The 22,006-nt window shown below is 31.5% G+C and overlaps 1 long non-coding RNA gene across 1 annotated transcript in view; it reads right to left on the bottom strand.

The window, feature by feature from the left end:
* Positions 1-537: 537 nt before the first annotated feature.
* LOC135953234 (uncharacterized) overlaps positions 538-22,006 on the bottom strand; it is a 47,405-nt gene continuing 25,936 nt past the window's right edge. Inside the window, exon 3 of the long non-coding RNA XR_010576200.1 lies at positions 538-602. This is a non-coding gene — a long non-coding RNA (uncharacterized LOC135953234). The remainder of the gene's footprint in view (positions 603-22,006) is intronic.

Raw genomic sequence — 22,006 nt, 5'->3', positions numbered from 1 at the left:
TGTGTAGTTACAAGAAATTACATGAATGGTTTGTGCCACATTTTCATACTTTTTTTTTTGCTTATAATAATGATAACATTCCTTTAAACATTCTAACAACCATCATCATACTTTAGCAACCTACAAACAAACATTCAAAACTCGTACAATATTATTTTTTTTTTATACATTTTTTAGAATTTTTTTGATATTCATTCATGTAATAAATTGCTACCGGCAGCAACGACGACACCGCCACCAGCAAAATGACTTAGATTTTACTTATTTTTTTTTAGTAGATTTTCATAGCAAAAGCATAAAAATAGAAATAAACCTTTGACATGATTTCAGTAAATTCGTATTTGGTTGTTTTATTTCTATACTACTCCCCTCTCCTTATTGTTGCTGGTTGCAAACCAGCAAAGCCGGAGAGTAGTAGGAAACACAAACAAGCAGCAAGTGGAGATTATATGGATTAGGGGCAACTTATTATTGTTATTAACTTACCATCTGGTTGCTGTTTTTTCTACGTTCCACTTTTTGTTATATTTTTTTCACTTTTTTGTGTTATTGTATATCTTCTTGGTTTAATAGTCCACGTGTTATATTTTTATCCTTGAATGCTGAAATGGAACAAAAGGAAGAAGAGAACAGGATGTTAAAGAAGTGCTATTATTATTATTATAAAATTGAAATTAGAAGTGCGAATGTATAAGTATTTAATATGCTAAATTTACCACACAGTTCTAGAGTGAGAGTGGAAAAGTGTGTGTGTGTGTGTGTGTGTCAGGAGTCATTAATTGACCGATTAAGAGGGAAAAAAGGAAGGAGGTTAAAAACTAAAATGGGGCTTGTTGTTAAGTTGACATTATTTTCTTATGATTTATAATGTTTAATACAAAACTATTAAGGACTGAAATAGAAAGAATCTTAACATACATAAATAAATTTTAATAAAAAAGAAACCACTAAACCAACAGTTTTGATTTTTTTTTTTATTGAAATTATTATTACAACTTACAAAAAAAAATAGTTTTATAGTTCTAATCAATAGCGATAATTTTATGACCCTTTTCCGAAAATCCTTCCATTAAGGTCCATCTCCGTTTAAAATCTACCACACTTTTGGACACCTTTTTTGTGCTCTTCAATTCTCTTTTAACTACACTGAGGGAAAAACGACGTTGCTAAATCGACAACGGTTGGTGTAATTTTGACACCATAAGGTGTCACTTTTTTTCAACACCGTACGTTTACAATTTGTAAACAAACGGGTACGAATCGACAATGCAATGTTTTTAAATTATTCGCGACGCATTTCAACGAGAGTTGCTTTTTATAAGTGTGTTTTAATTTTATTTACATTAATAAATTTAAAATATATTTTAATAAATAATAAAGGGTAATAGTGATGCAAATAAATGGTTTAAAAACCAAAATATAAAAGAAATTTTTTTTTTTTAAATTTAAATTTTTTTTTTAAATTAAAATTTTTTTTAAATTTAAATTTTTTTTTTATTTAAAAAAAAGTATTTTTTAATTTTTATATAAATTGGTATTAAAAATTGTAGGTCAACTACTATGTCTTATATACGTCGTTGCAATGGACTTTGAAATATCTATCATTAGATATCCATATTGTCTATATTAATGACTTAGTAATCCAGATATAGGTCAAAAATAGGTTTAAAAAAATCGAGGTTGTCCTGGCTTTTTCCTCATATCTCAGCCATTTGTGGACCGATTTTGCTGATTTAAATAGGAAAGTTCTCGAAAGCAAGTTCTCGATAGCATGGATTCCGAAGATATCTGGGTTCTTCAGAAAATTTATTTCAACAGACAGACGGACATGGCTTAATCGACTCCGCTATCTATAAGGATCCAGAACATACAGTATTGGCCATAACTAAAGCACCCCCTCAATGAATTTTTTCATATAAAATCAAAGTTTTAAATATATATTATGTATTATTTTCATTTGTTAATATGTTTACTATTGATAAACAAATACTTTCAAAGTTAACCTTTCTATAAGAGGCAACTTAAAATCAAAAAATATTTTAAGGTAGAAAATGAAACGGACAAAACTAAAGCACCCCTTTATATATACTATATACTATAAAAATATACTATATACTATAAAAAAAAAAATTTAGTTAATTTTTTGTTGCAAATCCTTTGTTTTGGATGGCACAAGAACATCTCTTGCCATAGAAGATAATATGTTCTTATGGCGTTTTTCGATATTCCTTCCCAGGCTATTTTAACGGCATGAAATAAATCGTGAAAATTTCCGATCCATATTTGAACAATTTTCACGATTTATTTTCATATTAACAATGTGCCATAAGTTATCAATAGGATTGAAATCGGGAGTTTGACCAGGCCAATGAAGAACTTGAATCTTATTGCTGTGTAGCCAAGTATTACAAACTTTGGAGGGGTGCTTAGAATCGTTATCCTGTTGAAAGCTCCCTATAATTGGCATCTCTTCACGGGCATAAGGCAACATTACAGCTTTCAATACATCACGGTACATGAACCGATCCATAATCCCATAAATTTTATGATTTGGCCCAAATCCTTGACCAGAAAAGCAACCCCAGACCTTTACATTACCTCCTCCATGTTTAATTGTTCCTTTACAATACTTAGAATTCAGTCTTCCTCCTTTTGGTATGCATACACGCCTTATTCCAGCGGAACTTTTTAAGTTGTATTTGGATTCGGCAGGGAACAGTACTGTCTTTAATTTTTGGACACTACAGTCGATGTGGGCTTTGGCAAATTTCAGTCTAGCTTTCTTGTTCTTAGCTGATAGAAATGTTTTTTTTTTGCTGGTCGTCAGCTGAATAATCGGGCTTCTACTACTCTTCTACGGATTGTTCTTTCGCTAACGCATAATCTTAAACTTGTTTGTACTTGAATAGCTGATGCTGTAGGATCTTTTTGTATTGCTCTTTTGATCAAGGAATCATAATATCGTATTTTTTTCGCGAACGACCTCCAGAATACACCGGAGATTTTCGACCAGTCTTAAAAAATTTTGAAACGAGCCTGGAAATAACTGATCTGTTAATTGAATATTTTTTACTAAATTCATGTAGTGATAAGCCCGTCTTCCAGTCTTCAATAACTTTAATTTTAAATTTACTGGAGTACTTGTTCCTTGTAATTGTTTTTTTTTTCACAATAAACTGTATAAAACTTAAATTTTGCACACTGCGTCTTCCTATATTTTTATCTTTTGGAACATTGCAAATATGCAGTACCGAGTCAAATTTTTAAACATCTTTTGTTTTGTCCGATGCGTTTTGAGTTTTTATATGATTTATCATTTTAAATTAATTTTTAATAAAATTATCTTTTACTAAATGAATATTAAATGAACATTAACAATATTAGTTAATAAAATATATACAAAATACATCCCAAAAAAGCCGTTTTTATCAAAAAAATTATGATTTGAAAAAATCCATTGAGGGGGTGCTTTAGTTATGGCCAATACTGTATATACTTTATAGGGTCGGAAAATTATATTGTGGAAATTACAAACGGAATGACAAACTTATACATATGTATATACCCTTCTCACGATGGTGAAGGGTATAATCAAATAATACTTGGGTTAAAAGTTTTAAGGAAAAATGTGTGTTAAGGTTTTTACGATCTCACTCCTTAAAAAGAAAAAAGAGATTTCCAAAAAATGTAAAACAAAATTCTAAAAAATTTGTGAAAAGGGACTTAGCACGTTTGCTTACTAAGCTAAGATAAGGTAAATTAAGTTATAAAAACCACTTTAAATAGTATTCCCTACTTCATACCCAGTTTATTTTATTAAAAAAAAAAATTCCTTGTAAAACTCAAAAGTTGCTCACGGCATTTGCAAATCTTTTGCTGCCATTCAAACACTTAAACGTAACCTTTTAAACTTAGCTGCTACATGGAAAAGATTTTAGCTAAAATAAGCTAAAAATAGCTACAATTTATCGCTTCCATAAGCCAAATAAGTTTATAGTATATGTATGTATGTATTTATGCGTATAAATTTATTTTCATTTAATTTTTTTTTTCTGTAATTTCCTTTTTACAAAATTTTCCAATATAAACATTTCTAAATACATACAATTCAATGCATATTTGTTAAAGTAAAACCTTTAATAGCTTCACAAAATTTAAATATTGATATTTATAAATTAAGCTGTATTCTAGGGCATTCTCTCTTTTTGTTGTTGTTATTTTTGTGTTATGTACAAGTTTATAAATATTTATAGAACTTAACAATGCTAATTACCAATTATGTACAGCTATTTATCCACACATGGAGTATTGATAAAAGTACGCAATACGCACACCCACATATTTAATTATGTGTATGTATATATGTGGATATGTGTGTATTTAACAATATCCCAGTGGTTAAAAATACTAGGTCTTCACTTCATAGGCCTTCTAACAGAAATAGATCTGTTACATATTCAAAAATATGTGATTCTCATTATACTCTGCCTTCTCGCAGAAGATATTGTTACGTTTTTACCTTTTAAAAATGGTGGTGCATTTCCTTTAAATAAACCGGATACTTTTGATTGCAAATAAAAACAGTTTAGTAGTTTAAAATTGTAACAACTCTTTATTTATTCAAATATACACAACAGTTTATAATGTACAAGACAGTTGTTGTTAACTCTAACAGCGTCTATGATAAACTGACAAACGACTACAACCTCTGCCACTATATATAGACAGCGCCATCTTTCGCGTAGCTTCTACAATGCGGACAAAACTAGTATATTCGAATTCTAGAGTTTTCGATGTTAATGTTAGCAGCTTAAACATTTAGTCATTTTGATTAAATATCTGACATATCTGTAATTCTCACTTAGTTATTAAACATTATAGTGTAAACCACAATGTTTTTTTTGCTTCGAAAATGTCGAATTTTGTGCCAACAAAGCGTCATATGCGGAATGTTTTGCTTTACTTTTATTTTCGAAAAAAAAATTCTGCTGAAGCACACCGATTACTCGCCAAAGCTTATGGTGAATGTGTACTATCGCTTTCAACATGCAAGAGATGGTTTGAGCATTTCAGAATTCGTGAAGTCTGAAGGCAAAGAAAAAAAATTTAAAGAGCAAGAATTTGAGGCATTACACTATGAAAATTGTTGTCAAACTCAACAAGAGCTTGCAAAATCATTGGCTGCTACTCAGTCAGCAATTTCAAAACGTTTGCAAGCACCAGGATTCATCCAAAAACAGGGAAATTGGGTACCAAACGAATTGAACCTGAGAGAACTTAAAATATGATTTTGTATGTCTGAAATATTGCTTGAACGTTATAAAACAAAATAATTTTTGCACCGAATCATTGCTTGCGATGAAAACTAAATCCATTACGATAACCCGAAGCGTAAGATCGTATGCGAAGCCCGGCCAACCAGCCGAATCAACACCAAATCAAACACCATGACGCTAAGGCAATGATCTGTATTTGCTGGGAGCAAAAGGGTCTATTATAAGCTGCTGAAGTCTGGCCAGAACATAACAGGAAACCAGAACTGAACGCAACTGAATCGTTTGGCCCCGAATATGTGGCCAGACATGAAACCTTAACCCGTCCGAATACTATTTACTGTCTCTGGCATATGCTTCTCTTCAGAACAGAGTATCCGATATTGACTTGATTTGTTCTTGGCCTCAAAAAATGAGCCGTTCTTTTTTTGGCTCGGAACCACCCAATCGTTGCCAAAAAGATGGGAAAATGTCATAGCTTACAATGGCCATTACTTTGAATAAGTTTATATTGTACAAATGTTTCAAAATAAAAGCAAAAAATTAGAAAAAGTCCCGCATTTTCAAGTCATAAACCCAATACTTTTTAAATTTATAAAAAGTATACTTGATTCTTTAAAGTAAATTCTTTAGGGTTTATGGTGAATTCATTAATTCAATAATAACCTTATTTAAAAGCTTCATTAGGCTTTAATTTTCATGACTTTTAATAGAAGTTTTTATGTAAACATTCTAGGAGACATTACGCGGAATTCTTAAATAGACCTTCTACAGTGTAAAACATAAATGATTTTGCTATCCGGCTGAGTGTCATAAGGCCTTCAGGAAGGCCTCTTTACTGCAGCTTTATCCCGCTGAGTATATTTATGTATTTTACGCACACATCAATAAAATACAATAAAAGAAAACATCCATATAAATGCACATACACACACACTATGTACGAGTATTAATTAAATTACAGTTTATACAAGACCACCTTAAATCTAGAACAAATTATATACACACGCACCTACTCACACACGCACAAACTCACTCACGTGAGTACCAGTGAAACAGACAGATCGACATGCAGTCTTTCAGTCAGCCTGTCGTCCAAATGTTTCCTAGTACAAGTACTATAAACATTAAAAGTAATTTTGTTAAAGTATACTTCAATTATTGTATCATATGGTACCAGGTACCATACGAGGTTTGTTTAGAAGTTCAGATAAAACTTTTAACCCAAATATTATTTGATTTTTTTTTTGATCAAGTTACCTTTGAAAAGTATATCATTTTAATGTCAATTATGTTCAAATGTTGTTAATCTGATTAAACGAGAAAAAAATGCGCACTAAATTTATTACATATTCATTCCTATCGTGAATCAATATTTCAAAGGAAATATTTTCCTTTTTTCATCCATCAACTTTGTCCACGTGAAAAAATTCCCATTGTTGTGAAATTTTTAGATGGAATTTTGTAAACAATAAACAGCTGTTACGAACAAAATTAACTATTGTGAATGAAAAATTCATGGAAATATCACGATGGCAATTTTCTCTTCGAGGGAAATGGATATTTCATGGGAACAAAATGTCACATAGGGGTGATTTTCAACAAAACCCAACTTGGTCCTTCAAAAAGTTGACCAAACAATCAAGGTCTGTCGTCAAACTGATTCCAATGTTATTAAACAGTATCGGGAGAACAACGTCCGTTGATAGAAAACCTGGTACAGGTAGAAAGAATGGTCCACATGTTGTTTCTAAAGCCAATAAAGAGAAAGCGTTTTCAAAAGAGCTCCCAAGACATCCGGTAGAAAAGCAGTCCGGTTCGCTCAGTACTCGGACAATTTGCTACGAAAAGGTAAAGCCAATGCAGGTTTAACAAGTAAGAGAGCTATATTCGGATGTGCCGAATCTTATAAACCCTTCACCAAATTATACTTTAAAATAAAAATTTTAAATATTTTTAGGTAAACAAAATTTAAATTTTTTTCCAGTTGTTTTTCGAAATTGTTTTTTTAAATTTTTTTTAAATTTTAAAATTTTATAATTTTTTTTTTAATTTTATAAAAAATTTTCTTTTAGTTTTAATTTTTTTTTTTTTAATATTTAGTGAAAAAAAAATGTTGGTGAAAAAAAAAATTCGGGTTAAAAAATATTTTTTCCGATTTTGACCCATTGTAGGTCCAACTTACTATGGTCTTATATACATCGTTGCACAGGTCTTTGAAATATCTATCATTAGATATCAATATTGTCTATATTAACGATTTAGTAAGTCCTTATACCTCAGCCATTTGTGCACCGATTTTCTCGATTTTAAATAGCAACCGAGCCGTAAGAATTTCGGAGATATTGATGTATCATTCGTGTATGTAAGTTATTTGGGGGCTTCAGAAAGTTGATTTCAACACACAGACGGACAGACGGACATGGCTATATCGACTCCGCTATCTATAACGATTCAGAATATATATACTTTGTGGGGTCGCAAATGAAAAATGTAGAAATTACAAACGGAATGACAAACTTATATATACCCTTGCCACTCATGGTGAAGGGTATAAAAACATACAAGACCCAAATACAGAGCACGGAAATTGAAGTAAAATTTTATATAAAATATACCTGCAGCATAATGGATGACGAAACGTACGTTTTGGAAATTTTCGCAGTTTCTGGGTCAATATTTTTACGTTGCTGATGTTCGAGGGAGTCTTGTAGAAATGTTTAGGACCCAAAAGCAGAATATTTTCCCAAAGAGTTCTTGCTATGGCAGGAAATATGCAGTTGCGGCAAAAGAACCCAAACATTTGTTTCAAAGGGCTCTATAAAAACCGAAATTTACATCAAGGAATGTCTACAAAAGAGGATGCTTCCATTCATAAGACTTCTTAATGTGTCCACTTATTTTTGCCCTGATTTGGCATCCTGTCACTATGGTAAGCAAGTTCTTGAGTGGTGCAAGAACAATAATGTGGCATTTGTACCTAGAGATGCAAATCCTGTCAACTGCCTAGAGCTAAAGCCAGTGGAGAGATATTGGGATCTTGTTAAAAGAGAATTGAAGAGCACAACAAAGGTGTCCAAAAGTTTGGTAGATTTTAAACGGAGATGGACTACCTGTTCGAACCAAAGTGATAGAAAGCTCAATAAAAACCTTAATGGAAGGGTTTCCGGAACTATAAAAATTATATTTTTTGTAAATTGTATTAATAATTTCAATCAAATGTTCTCAGTCCTTAATAGATTCCGTTCTTAAAAAAAATTACTTGTTTATGACTAAAGTAGAATATTCTTCTGATGATTATTATCGTTGTTGAAATATTTGAATTAGTTTTTGTGGACAAACCTTTAGTATGATTTAGCACGCGACATTTTTCTATAATTTCTATACTGCAGAACCTTTCTGCCCATATGAATTTTCAACTATGTAGTTCAAAAAGAAATCTTTTTTACTTTTAATAAAATATGTAAATTTTTATATTTGTACCAAACAAAATATTACCAAAAATTATTAGAAACTGCCCTCGTTTCTTTAATAGAACACTTATTTATAATCAAATGCACATAAACATGAACTCATCTATTGCATACAAAAATATATCGAGATAAAAATACACATAAACAACTGGTCTCTAGAACAACAAATATGAAATCCTATTAAAATAGGTTTTTAATGTAAATAAATATGACATTAGTACCAGAAGGCATAAAAACAGCAAAAACTTTGATAAAAAAAAGAAAAAAATTATTGATTTTCATACATTTCAGGCTCATTTTCCTCATGCTCTTTTGCTTTTAATATTTCTAATAATGTAATGAAATCGTACTCTGGCCAACATAAAGAGAGTGTGTGTATAAGCATTTTTTGCAAGTATGGATTTTTATAAACAAAAAAAAAAAAAAAGTATAAACAATAAACTTAAAATACAAGGAAGATAAAACAGAAATCAAAACAAAAAGCTGCAACAACGACTTCCACACACACACACAATTTAAAGCATCACACAAGGAAGACCAACAAGACAAGTGAGAAAAAAAATCATCTAGAATCAAAACAAAACAAAACAAATGTACAACAATAACAAGAAATAAAGGAAAGAAATGTTGGTATGTGTAGGAAAAAATATAGCATGAATAAACAACAAAAACAAACATCTGTAAAAGTTTATTATTATTGTTTTTTCTTTTGTTTTTGTAGCATTTTTTGTTTTTATTATTATTATGCCGACAACGAGTATGAAACTGAAAACTGAAAACATTTGAAACTAAAACAGAACGAAAAGTTGTGTATTAGTTTCATTCAGTTGTATTTTTGCTGGTGTGTTTTCTTATCTTGAACTTAGAAGACTGTAACAAAAAGAACAGAGGTAGCGAGAAAAAAAAGAAAAGATTAATGGGTTGGCTGTAAATTAAATAATACATAGAAAAAATACCTATATTAGTTTTATTTTTTGAATATAAAAACACAGATATTATTTATGAGTTTAAAAAGAAAAACTAAAACTGTAAAATAAAAAATTAAATACGAGAGTCATGTTACAAATTTAGCTATTGGTTATGAAAAACAAGAGTCTGGATCGCCCTCTAAGGCTAATTTAATAATTTTGTAAAAATTACTTGAAATAATCCATATTAGAGACATAGCGAGAAAATATGTCACGTTATAAATGTCACGTGCTAAATCACACTAAAGGCTGTAAGAGAAAAAAAGGATGAAAATATTTTAACCTGACAACTATCAACAGAATGCCAAATTTTTTTACTTTAGTTTAAACTAAAATTTAAACTTATATACCCTTTGAAGTAGTTCTGTTTTTTTTATGCCTATATCTCAGCCATTTGCTTACCGATTTTCGTCTATATCGACTCCTATATAAATTTAAAAAGCCCATCTATAAAAGTTTTTTCTTAAGTACTTTTCATCCAGCCCACGTCTAGCTTACAACAAACATCTCAAAAAAAAAACAATGTTCACATTTAGTGTAAATAAGATAAGTTTATTTATGTATCCCTGGAATATGTTAAATCCTCAAGATACAGCAATAACAACAAAAAAGAAAATGTAAAGAAACTTTACCAACATTTACAAACTAGAAATTGTAAATAATACAAACGCCAACACTCAATTCACGTGACATGTTTATAAATGAGCTGTAGAATTGAGGCAAAAAAAACTAAAAACATCATCATAATCTAAACATTTTGAATTTATGGTTAAATATTCCGAGTGTTTTCGATTTTAGACACTTGGTTGACTGGTTGGTGGTACAATGTAGGGCACATTAGCTAGATTAAGCAGGCATATGAAATTATTCATATATGGAGTAAAATTATTGCAAATACATATGTATGTAATGACAATAAAAAGATAATGATGATGATTTTTGTTCACAAAATAGATGACCGCACCGGCTTCGCCCGGTAGCTATTTACTAATGTTAGTTCTTTGAATTTCTCCAAAAAATGTCTCTTATTAACGAAAAGGAGAAGTAAAAAGAAGGCAATATATTAAAAATTAAAATTTCCGTATTTTTTTCTTTACAAACCATCTCCTGAAAATTTCGAATCGAATAAAAAAAAAAATAGCCATAACACAGTAAGTTAGGTACAAGAACGCGACATAATATAAAAAAATTATACATTTTATCTATCGTAAGTATATATTTTTCAAAAACTAAATGTTTTTATTTAGAAAAGTAAAACGTGTACCGAAATAATAAGGGAGTTAAGAATGCGGTACTTCCAAAAAATAAAAAGAGATCCACTAAAATATGAAAAATTTTGCGACTAAGCTATTTCTAATCCACTGTTGCAATTGCAAAATGATATACAAACGAATCGTACAGGAGGACATAAGCTTTCAGAAAATGAAACTTGTAACCACCCCGTTAAAATACAATGTAAGATAGAGGGTGTTAAAGTCGACCACCTTTGGTTTGCAGAGCTCTTTTTTGTTTTAGGAATCGTAGTATTTTTCTAAATTTTAAAAGATAATTTCCAAAAAATATTTTTGGTTGTATAACTTAAAAATGCTGGGATTTTTTCGAACGTTTAGACTTTACTTTATTACATTTTACAATATAAGTTTATTCAAAGTATTGTCCATTGTTAGCTTTGGCCTTTTCCCATCTTTCTGGCAACATATGGATTCCAAGCCAAAAGAACTGTTCATCTCTTGAGGCCAAGAACCCCGTTCCAAAGGGAAGCGTATACCAGAGAGAGCTTTCTGCAGCGATCGAAACAAACAGTATTCGGGTGAGGTAAAACTTCCCAACCACTTCAATCTAAATATATTTAAACAGGTTGTGCAACATGTGGCCGCGCATAGTAATGAATGAATATTACGCATATCCTTGGCGTTTTACGCCCAATGCTCGTCCGGTCCCTGTGAGGGTCTTTCCAGATTTCAGCAGCTCATAATAGATAGGACCCTTTTGCTTCCACCAAATATAGAGCATTATCTTAGCGCCATGGATATTTATTTGGCTTTGGTGTCGATTCGGATGGTTGGCCGGGTTTCACGTACGATCTCTTACGCTTCGGGTTATCGTAATGGATCCATTTTTCATTGCAAGTATTGGTTCTGCATTTCAGACATACAAGGTCTTTCAAGGTCCCTCAGCTTCAATTCGTATAGTACCCAATTTTCCTGCTTTTGAATGAATCCTGCTGCTTGCAAATGTTTTGAAATTGCTGCTTGAGTAGCACCTAATTCAAGCTCTTTTTTTACAACAATCTTCCGTGTCAAAATTACCAACCACTTCTCGCACATTGATACCGATAGAACACATTCACCATAAGCTTTGGTGAGCAATCGGTGTTCTTCAGCGGAAATTTTTTTCAAGTTACAGAAGTAAAGCAAAACTTCCCGCATGTGACTCATTGTTGGTACAAAATTCGAAGCAAAAAAAACTTTGTTGTTTACACTATAATGTTCAGTATGTAAGTGAGAATAAATGACAGATATGTACCTTTCAAAATTACATAAAAGTTATTAAAGGAAAGTTAAGGATACGCCATCTATTGTAAATCCCTCAATTTTAATTCAAAATATTTATTTTGATTATCTTTCAATACTATATGGATTATTTTACGTGTTAGTTTGGTGTTTATTATAAATAAGAGGATCATTTTAGAACATTTTAGAACTATTACCGAAGATATTTGCGAAAAACAACATAAAGTCAAGATAAAAATAAAAAACTTTTAAAGTATTACTTTCCTACAAAGTAAAACTCAATGAAATCTGTATATATTTGTACAAGTTACAAGCTCTAAATGTTATGCAAACCAGAAAAATTATGCTAAAGAAAAAGAGATGTCCGAACCTTACAAGCTATCATTTAGAAAAACAATACAATACAAGTGAGCATTACAAGTGGGCTTTATTTAAGAGTTAACGTTAATGAAGCACAATATAAAAAGTATCTCGAACCAATAGATCATGAACTAATCAATATTATCAACATGACGGAAAAATATGTCGCGTTCTAAATCATTATTCCAAATTACTTATTAATAAAAAAATTATCTTCCAATTCGCCGTTTTGTTTCTACATGCAGCCGAAAAAGATTTTTTATTTTTCTCGTGTTTTTGAACCCATATTCATCGAAAAATTAAAACACGAACAAAATATTGTAACGATTTCTTTATTTGTAGGCGTACGAATGTCGCGTTCATGACCTAGGAAATGGTCATATACAATCGATACATAAATTTTCTGCTCGAAAGCCAGCTTAGTTTTTGGTGGCTTTTATTGAAAATTTGTGCAATCTCCATGTTGAATATCTCGATCTAGGGGGCAGTTCTGATCGTCGAACGAAGGAGTACTCGGCGAGGAAATGTCTCATGCAGTAATTTAATAGTTTTACTGGCTGTATGGTATATGGTACATGTCTTGTTGAAATCACATATCGTCCACATCAATTACATCAAAGTTAGACAGAAAGATCTCAGTTATATTGCTGCGATATCGAGCACTAGTAACAGTCACTGCTTAAGCAGCATCATTTTTAAACATGTTAATCCAATGACGACTCCAGCACAAAATTACCACCAAATAATGACTTACTCTGCCTTACAAACTAACAATCCAAACTCAAAGGAATTTTTAAAACAAGTGGTAAGTAACTTCTGCTGAAAATTGTAACAGTTTAGTTAAATTTCCTTAAATCCTTTACAACCATTTAAAAATCTTAAGTAATTTTTAGTAACATAATTTGAAAACGATTATGACAGCACTAATTTTAAGTCAATTACAATTAAATAAATAACAAAAAAAAAGCAGTCAGCTGCTTAAAATTAAATAAAAGAAAAAAACTAAAAGCATACACACAAAATATGCTACATTTTGCAGTAAAACAAAAATTAAATAAAAACTGACTGACAATCATCCAGTAAAATCAAGTGACTGTAAAATCTACATTTTCAACTTTCGTTCCAAGACAACTAGAAAATTTTTGTAAACGTACATAAAATTCCATTATCACAAGCATTATAATAAAGAAACAACAAAATATTGAAATTTTACTTAAGAATTTAGAGCATACATTCAGACAGCAACATGAACATATACATTGCAAATTGCAAAGTTTTCTCACACTCACAAACTCTTTTTTACATTGTACATAAACTTACTATGTACATATATACATCTATCTGTAAGTACATACAGCTAGCTGAACAACATTCATACAGCTTACTTCAAAATCCCATCTAGAGGAATGCTGATGTTTTTTTAGGGGTTTCTTTTTGTATTATACATATGCTCCAACACACTCTCATACTCTCTCTCTATCTCTTAAGCAAATTCACAAAAATCTTTCATTTCCCAGTAGTTCATTCATAAATTTTATGCAACATATTTTCATTAACACCCCAGACATGCTCAAACCTTTTTCCCCAGAAAAAAAATACCAAAAAAATAAAAAATAAAAATACATAGAGTAAAGCTAAAACAGCAACTGCAACCATGCAAATAACATTTTTTAGCTAGATAGAGGGTTGAAATTCGTTCCTAAAATCTTTAAGAAATAAACTTAACACAAACAGGAAACCAGCCCGGCTATAGGCAGTTTTCAAACAATATTGCCAAGTATAACATATTTAGGTTTAAAGCTGAATTTATATATATTTTGAAATATTTCTTAATAACTTTATTATCAACGATTAGGGAAATAATACTGAACTGGTTTTCATACCCACCATCAAAAAAGATGAGAGGTATATTGATTTTGTCATTCCGTTTGTAACACATCAAAATATTTGTCGCAGACCCACATTAAGAAGTGAGATCGAAAAAACATATATAAATGATAATAAAAAAGAAACCACTTTTATTTGATTGAAATTATTACCGCAACTCACAAAAAATAATATTTTTATAGTTCTAATCAATAGTGATGAATTTATGAACCATTTCCGGTCACTTTCTGTCACTTTTTTTCGAACAGGTACTCCACTTCCGTTTTGGACACCTTTTTTGTGCTCTTCAATTATCTTTTAACAAGAGCCCAATATCTCTCCACTGGCCTGGAGGATTTGTCTCTCTTGGTACAAATATCACATTATTGTTCTTGTACCACTCAAGACCTTGCTTACCATAGTGACAGGATGGCAAATCAGGCCAAACATAATTGGAGACATTAAGAAGTCTTATGAATGGAAGCTTCCTCTTTTTAAACATTCCTTGATGTAAATTTCGGTATTTATAGAGCCCTTTGTAACAAATGTGTGGATTCATTTGCCGCAACTGCATATTGCTTGCCATACCAAGAACTTTTTGGGAACATTTTCTGCTTTTGGGTCATAAACTTTTCTACAACATTCCCTCGAGCTTCAGCAACATCCATTATGCAGCAGGTATATTTCTTTATAAAATTTGACTTAAATTTCTGTGCTCTGTCTTTGGCCTCCTCTCAGGAACTTTTTGAGCCTTGTATGTTTTTAAACCTGCATTGGCTGTAACTTTTCGTACCAAATAGTCCGAGTACTGAGCTAACCGAGCAGCTTTCCTAGCGGATGTGTTGGGAGCTCTATTGAAAATACTCTCTATTTATTGGCTTTAGAATTATCATGTGGGCCATTCCTTGTACCTGAACCAGGTTTTCTATCAACGGACAAGTTCTCCCGATACTGTTTAATAACATTGGAATCAGTTTGATCTTTGACCTTTGATTGTTTGACCAACTTTTTACAAGGTGGAGCAAAAGTAATCCTCCTATCAGAAAATTCTATAAATTTTGGCCACTAATGTCAGTTCTGTTTTGACATTTGTGTAGTAAACACATGCGAAATACACGTTAATAAACAATGTTACTATACACTGCTCCAGAACGCGGAATATTGCTGACTATTTATTTGACCAATAAGGAAGATGATTTTTCATCAAAAATAATCATGAGTGATGAGGCCCATTTCCATCTTAGCGGGTACGTAAACAAGCAAAATTTACGCTTCTGGGGCACTGAAAATCCGCGTGGTGTGGTGTTTTCGCTGGAGGAGTCATCGGACCTTTTTTCTTCGAAGACGTCGCGGGCCAAACGGTTACTGTGAATGGTGAGCGCTACAGAGCAATGATCAACGAGTTCTTTTTCCCGCAACTTGATGAATTGGGATTGGAAAACATGTGGTTCAACAGGAAGGTGCAACGGCACACACTGCACGTGCCACAACCGATATGCTGAAGGATGCATTTCCCGGGCGCCTAATCTCCCGTTTTGGCGATTTGCACTGGCCAGCAAGATCGCCTGATTTGACCGCTCCAGACTTCTTTTTGTGGGGCTTTTTGAAGTCGCGGGTTTATGTCAACAAGCCTCAGACTCTTGCAGCTCTTAAAGACAATATCCGTCAAGAATGTGAGGACCTATCGCCGGAAGTTTTGGCCAAAGTGATGGAAAATGCCATAAAAAGGGCTCAAATGACAATCAACGGCCATTTACATGACATCATATTCTCGACTTGATGTAAAAAAAAATTAAAAGACCAAATAAAAATAATCCACAAGAAGAATCAAAGTTTTTCATTTTTTATACCCTTCACCTTCGTGAGAAGGGTATATATAAGTTTATCATTCCGTTTGTAATTTCTACATTTTTCATTTCCGACCCTATAAAGTATATATATTCTGGATCCTTATAGATAGCGGAGTCGATTAAGCCATGTCCGTCTGTCTGTCTGTCTGTTGAAATCAGTTTTCTGAAGACCCCAGATATCTTCGGGATTCAAATCTTCAATAATTCTGTCAGACATGCTTTCGAGAATTTTGCTATTTAAAATCAGTAAAATCGGTCCACAAATGGCTGAGATATGAGGAAAAACCAAGACAACCTCGATTTTTGACCTATTTTTTACCTATATCTGGATTACTAGTCATTAATATAGACAATATGGATATCTAATGATAGATATTTCAAAAACATTTGCCACGACGTAATAAGACCATAGTAAGTTGGACCTACAATGGGTCAAAATCGGTAAAAAAATTTTAACCCAAATTTTTTTTTTTTTTTAAAAAAATTTTTTTAAAATTTAAAAAAAAAATTTTAAATAACAATCGAAAATTTTTTTTTCCAAAAAATGAAAAAAACAACTAAAAAAAAATTAAATTTTGTTTACCTAAAAATATAAAATTTTGAAGTATAATTTGGCCAAAAAACATCGGAAGTTTACTTTTGCGCCACCTTGTATAAGACCAAGTTGGGTTTTGTTGAAAAAGTTTATCTCGTCAAACATTTTAATCAGAATAACAACAAATGAACATAATTGACATTAAACCTAATAACTGACATATTTGTCAAAGGTAACTAAATCTTTCTACCAACTTTTGTGAGGATCGGTCCATAATTGACTTGATGGCCGTAATTGATTCGCTTCAAACGAATCAGTTGTGTTCGGTACAGGTTTCCAGTGATGGTCTGGTCAGATTTCAGCAGCTCATAATATATTGGGCCCTTTTGGTCCCAACAAATACAGAGCATTACCTTAACACCATGGATATTCGGCCTTGGTGTCGATTCTGATGATTGGCATAAGATTTCTTAAGCTTCGGGTTATGATATTGGATCCATGTAATTTTGATTTTCTTTTATAGCATTCAAGCATCATTTCGGACATGCAAAATGGTCTTTAATTCGCATTCATCCAAAAGCAAACGTTTTAAAATTGTTGATTAAGAAGCTTCCAATGATTTTGCAACATCTTGTTGAGTTTTACAACAATATTCATGGAGTAATGTCTCCAATTCATAATCTTCAAACTTTTTTGTAGACCTGGGTGAATTTGTCTTACGTGTCATAATCTAAATACGGAAAAATATGTCGCATGCTAAATCACATTAAAGATTGAAAAGAAAAACGAATGAAATTATTTCAACGTGACAACTACCAACATAAAGCCACATTATTCTACTTTAGTTTAAAGAAAATCGGTTTTATGTGCTGTACTTTGAGTGGAAATTTAACATGTGTTTTGTTATTGTAACAAAAACAAAATACATCGCTATAGAAAAACAGCACATTAATCATTTTGTATGTTCGAATCGCAGATTTTTGCAGTCGATAGCGAGTTCTATTTTCTGTCGCGTTTTTAGAACCCATGTTTATTGCTAATATACTGGAAATAACTTCAAAGGCTTATGGATGTCACGTTCTTGTACATGGAAATGCCCATACTTTGATCTTTGACATGAACGTTGATTATTCTTTCATAGTTCAAGGTTCTCTTCATTTTTTTTCTTCATCTAAATAAACTCGATAATTAAATAAAATTCACTAAATTACACCTATACTTTTTGTTATCTTTAAACATTAAATTTAATTTTCTTTTTTCTTTTCATTTGCATTCAATATTGGCATCATGTTAAATTTGCTTGTTTATATCAAGACCTTGTCAATATGTAAAAATGTTTACAAAGATCCTTTTCCTGTCAATAATTCTTCAAGTATCTGCACTCTCTTTCCAAAAGAACTAAAAAAAACACAGCCAAACACACTTGTACACATTCACACACTTGGCAACTCTTGCTTAAACACAACAACGACAACAAAAAGCATGAAAACATTGTCTTTGTCCTTGTTTATTGTTTTCCTTACAGTTTTTCTACGGTTATTTATGTTGTAGTTGTTGTTTTTTCCAAATGTTTATTATAAGAAATTCGTCAACAACCCTCTTTTTGGCTTTTGAGGTTTTTTGTTTGTCTGTTTATTTGTTTGGGAGATGACAACAACAATAGAGTATGTGTGTGTGGAAATGTTTGTAGTACTGTGCAAGTACTGAGTATGTATTTGTATAACTGTGCAAATGAGTTTCATAAAGAACAGTGATGCCCACTACTATTTTAAAATAAGCAGAACTTTAAAAAATTAAAGAAATTCGTAAATGTCAATAACAATGACTGAGGTCGAAAAAAAACTTAAACAACATATACAGTGGTTGACAAAACAATGGAAACTTTTCCAAATATTCCATATGTAGCCCAAAATTTAAAATATGTTTTTTAAAATATTTTTTTTTTTTTTTTAGTATTTTACTTGTATAGTTTTATTTATATAAATTAACTGAAAATCAAACAACATAATTAATTATATTCTGAAAAAAGGGAACAAAATTAAAAATATTCACATTTCGCTACTGACAAAACAATGGAAACTTTTAAACTTTTGCAAGAAAGAAGTGTAAAACGAAAATAATATTTAAAAGAACGATGTAAAAAGCATCCTGTTTACAGTTCTTTTATTTTATTTTTAAATTCTGGTAATTTTTCACAATTTCTTTTTCTAAGTTTTTCGCATAATTGTTTTTTTTCAAAGTTAACGAAAATGAAGTTAAGATTTGTGAAGACTCAAAAAATAAAATAATTAACGATTTTAAAGCTGGTTTAAAACAAAAAAGTATCTGTGACAAATATTCAATAAATAAATCAGCAGTTTCAAAAATTATAAAGAAATTTCGTGAGGCCAGTTATAAAAACTCAACATTTAGGTGGAAGACTACTCGTAGACAAGATAATTTAATAGCGAGAGAGTTCAAGAAATTAGAAAAAAAAACTCCTCGAGAGGTTGTTAATAGCCTAAAATAAGAAATAAGTACCCGAACAGTTAGTCGCAGGGCTAATGAGGCTGGCCTTGGTTGCTATCGTCCTGTCGTTCTGCTCGTCTACAATTTGCCAGGGATCATTTAAACTGGTCGATACAGAAATGGAATACTGTCCATTTCGACGATTCCAAATACAATTTAAGAGTCAGTGATGGGAGAACATTTGTAAGACGACCAAAGGGAAAAAGATTAGATCCAAAGTACACAAATAAGACTGTAAAGTTTGGCGGTGGCAATATTATATATGGCCCAATTCATATTATAAAAGATACCATGACAGGTATAGGATACAGAACCATATTAAACAATGCTATGTATCCATATGCTGAGGAAAATATGCCCCTAGTTTGTAGATTCCAACACGACAACTACCCGAAACACACCTCTAGGGTTGTAATCGAGTGGTTACAATCCAACGAGTTACGTGTTTTGAAGTGGCCTGCCCAATCGCCAGATCTCAATCCCATAGAAAATCTATGGGAAATTGTAGATCGTAAAATAAGGACCCAAAATTACACCAGGAAGGAATATTTATCGGATGCAGTTGTAAGGGAATGGCAAAACATTTCAAAGGAGACCATTGGCTCTTTAATTGGTTCAATGCATTGTCGATGTGTAGCAGTTATAAAAATAAGGGATACCCAACAAAATATTCACCCCTATCGCGAATCAACATTTCACATGAAATATTTTCCCTTTTTCTTTTTTCGTTCATCAACTTTGTTCACGTGAAAAAAATTCCCCTTGTTGTGAAATTTTTAGATGGAATTTTGTAAACAATAAACAGCTGTTACGAACAAAATCAACTATTGTGAATGTAAAGTTCATCATGATATTCCCGATAGCTATTTTCCCTTCGAGGGAAATGGATATTTCATGGGAATAAAATTTCACATGTTATTGCCGATAGGGGTGATTGAGTTATTGCAAAGTTTACACCATATTTGTTAAAAATAATACCTAAGTTTCCATTGTTTTGTCAATGCCGTAATAACGAAATCTTTTAATTTTGTTTTCTCATTTTTAGAATTTAATTAATTATGTCCTTTGTATTTTGTTAAATTAAGTTAATAAAAGTATACAAATAAAATACTACACAATACTAAAATACTAAAAAATTTCGGTATTTAAAGAGCCCTTTGTAACAAATGTTTGCCTTCTTTTGCCGCAACTGCATGTTGCTTGTCATGCCAAGAACCTTTTGGGAACATTTTCTGCTTTTGGATCCTAAACTTTTCTACAACATTCCTTCGAGCATCAGCAACTTAAAAATATTGACCCGAAAAATGTTCCAGGTATATTTTTTGTATAAAATTTGACTTCAACTTCCGTGCTCTGTATTTGCCCTCTAAATTTTTAGCAGAGTTCCTGTCAGGAACTTTTTGAGCCTTGTATGTTTTTAAACCTGCATTGGCTTTACCTTTTCGTACAAAATAGTCCGAGTACTGAGCTAACCGGACTGCTTTCCTAACGGATGTGTTGGGAGCTCTTTTGAAAATGCTTTTAATTTATTGAGTTTAGAAACATCATGTGGACCATTGCTTCTACCTGAACCAGGTTGTCTATCAACGGACAAGTTCTCCCGATACTGTTTAATAACATTGGAATCAGTTTGACGGCCAACTTGTTGGGTTTTGTTGAAAATATTTAATAATTTTGATGTTATATTCCATACATAATGGCATTGATAGGCCTTTCAAACGCTTTTCATTATTTAAATTTGAAGATAGGAAGCGCTTATAGAAAGACCCTTTATATTGTTCAAGTTTTCAAAAAAAAAAAACATACACAATAGGAAAACCACTATAATGGCAGCATTTTTTAGGAGTAGAGTAAAGTAATGTATACAAAGTCTAGTAGAGATGGCAACATCACTTAAAAACATGTACCATTTTATGTTCACATCTTCTACAATTTTATGTTTGTCATGACAATGTTCATCACATATTCATATGTATTCAAGTACAACTACAAATGTTAAATTTAAAATTTAACTAGAAAACACCAACAATAACAAAAAAAGCAAAAAAAAATAAGAAAAGAAATTAAGTTTAAGTTCGAGTATTGCAGCATTTGTGTCCCAACTGTCATTCAGTCTGTTTGTTTGTCCGTCTGTCTGCCTGTCTTTCAGACTGCCTTCTTCCATAATGGAGTTAAGTTTGCATTCACAGTATAAGGCACTTGCTACAATTATTATTATTGCTTTGACTATGACTATGACTATAGTATATGTATGAACACCAACCTCAGCACCTCCTAGCTCCAAGAGCAACACTGTAAAAAAAAGAACTGAAAAATAATAAAACTAAAGTATGAAAGAAATATTACAATGGAAATACATAATATGAAAATATCATTTTGCAGTTTCATTTCAAGTATTACTGCAGCAGTAGAAAATTATTCTATTGTATACTATAAATTGACCATAAAATCACAATTGGCATAGATTGCCAGAAACCAAATACCGAATACCAAAAAAACAACAGCAACAATAACAACAACAACAAAAACCCGAGGAAAACAACAGAGATGCATTTAGGAGTAACAATGGTTGGTAGTTTTGACAAAAATTTACATTTTCATTTACAACAACAGCAACAGCCAACATACATAACAAAAAGAGGTGAAAATTTTTCTATTAC

The sequence above is a fragment of the Calliphora vicina genome, chromosome 3 (genome assembly GCF_958450345.1).
Source record: "Calliphora vicina chromosome 3, idCalVici1.1, whole genome shotgun sequence".
Lineage (NCBI taxonomy): Eukaryota > Metazoa > Arthropoda > Insecta > Diptera > Calliphoridae > Calliphora > Calliphora vicina.
Note: the sequence above shows the minus strand (reverse complement) of the source record. Positions and strands in the feature narration are given on the sequence as shown.